The sequence below is a fragment of the Meleagris gallopavo genome, chromosome 30, assembly GCF_000146605.3.
Source record: "Meleagris gallopavo isolate NT-WF06-2002-E0010 breed Aviagen turkey brand Nicholas breeding stock chromosome 30, Turkey_5.1, whole genome shotgun sequence".
Classification (NCBI taxonomy): Eukaryota; Metazoa; Chordata; class Aves; order Galliformes; family Phasianidae; genus Meleagris; species Meleagris gallopavo.
The window spans coordinates 2,002,092-2,004,175 of record NC_015040.2 but is presented as its reverse complement, the minus strand read 5'-3'; positions in this window follow the sequence as shown (position 1 = coordinate 2,004,175).

The following is a 2,084-nucleotide window of genomic DNA, read 5'->3' as shown; positions in this document are numbered from 1 at the left end:
TTTTTTCCAACCCAACCACGCCACGATTCTATGATTCTATTTCCTCAACAGCTTCTCACATTGGATGGGCTGGGCTGCACCACGGGGAGGTGTTTGGAAGCACAACAGCTGAATGTGCCACTCCAGAGGCCATGCACAGCCAGGGAGCATCCCCAGACTGCTCGTTCCTGGGCTTAACACCACTCTTACCACCCGTGCAAGCACCTCCACGGGGCCAACATGCCCAGCAGATCCCACCATGCAGCTTTACCCAGCACCATACCCCACCATGCTGCTTCTCCAGACTGCTTGTGCAGCTGCAAACAGGAATTCCCAGAGGAGCAGAAGAACTCTCCAGGCTCTGCTGTTATCCTACAAGGCATCAGCATGGGGCCGGATAAACCCACGCGGATCAAGGGCAGCTTGGCTGGTCAATGGGAGGCAGCCAAGGCAAACAACAGTGGCTCCCAGACCTCAGTGGGAGCCCCTTGGTTGCTTGCTGCACTTCGTTTGCTCTTTTGCTTTTAGGAGAAGGGGTGAGGTGTGGGGCCAGGCGCAATGACATTTGGGCTCTCAAGCGAACCCCCCAAGGCCAATGGAAACTGCATATCACTCAGCACGCTGCACACGTCATTAGGAAAATGTTAGTTAAAAGGAAAGATGCAAATGGTCCCAGGCTGTGCTTCCTGATCACTCCACAATGCCTCTGTGACATCATGTGCTTTTGTTACGGCTCCCAAACGCCTTCGATGCTTTTTCGGGCACGTTCCCTCCCGCTCCATCAGGGCTGGTTCACATTAGGCTGTTTGCTCAGCAGCTACTGGGGTTTTGGCAGGACTGCTGCTGCCTTCTGCTTGCAGAGCACGAAGGGATCGTGGGATGCTGCTGGATGTGTCAAAGTGGAGCATTGTTATGTTGGGCACAAAGCAGCACGTGGGGCCAAACCCATCGGGCTCCCATTTGGCAACACGCGGCGTTACTGGTGCGCTGGGGCTGGGGGTCCCATCACCATCACGGGAAATGGGGACCACAGGGACCATGGGCTCTGCAGACCCTTCTGGGGAGGTCACCCAGACCCCTGGCAAAACACGGCGTGAGTTAAAGGAAACAGTCCCAGTGTATTCATACTTGCAAAAACAAACAGGAGGGAGGCAGGAGAAGGAAGCAGCGTGCCATAGAGGAGTGCTGAGTTTCTAGTCCTCCGATCCCTCCATTTCCAATGGTCATTTCCTCCTGAGCACCCCACACCAAGAGCAGCCCCTTTGGCGGTGCCCAGCATGGTTAGCTTTTGAAGGGCATCTGTGTTCCTTCCCAACCAGATTTGTCTCTTCTTTGGTCTCTTCAGCATCTCTGGAGCTCACACTGCAATGCAACACTGCAGTATCCAGCAGGCAGTGCTCAGCTTGGATGGGAGATGCAGAGAGGAGCGATGGAGGTGCTGCTCCATGTGCAGCTGGGTGCTGGGGGATTCTCATTGCTCTTCTCAGCATTTCTCCATTTGTTTCAGACAGATCCTGAGCCCAGCAAGTTAGTCAGAGTGTCAGTGCAGTGTTCCTTCCTGCTAAGAGGAGGATGCCAGGCACGTGCCCTGCCCACCCCCAGCACTGAGCAGCACAGGAGTCAGGCATCTTCACCCCCAACCCCTGATAACGCTGCACTGGAACCAGGCTGAGCTGGAACCTGGGGAACAGCAGAGGGGACACCTCCAGGTGCAAAGGGTGACAGTTAGCTTGGCTTTAATCTGTCCCTAAAAGCAAGCATCCCGCTGGCTGCCAACTCACCTAACCACCAAGCCAATTAACTTTGCTTTCTTTACCTCCTGCTGCTTTCCCCTCAGCGATCCCAGCAAACAGGATTTCAGTTTCACCTCCCCCCCCCCTCCGTGCTGTGAACACCGGGTCTCTGTTTGTTTGTTTGCTCGGGGAAGTGCAGGTGGCTGCCAGGACCCCCCCAGATCTCAGCCAGGTGCCCCAGGTGGGCACACAGCCTGATCCCAGCCTGCCCCAGCCTGCGCCCTCCGTGTTGCACAACGACCAACCCAGCACTCAGATCGCATTTCTTCCAAAAGCAAACATTTTGGGGGGGCTGGAGGACTGGACAATGGG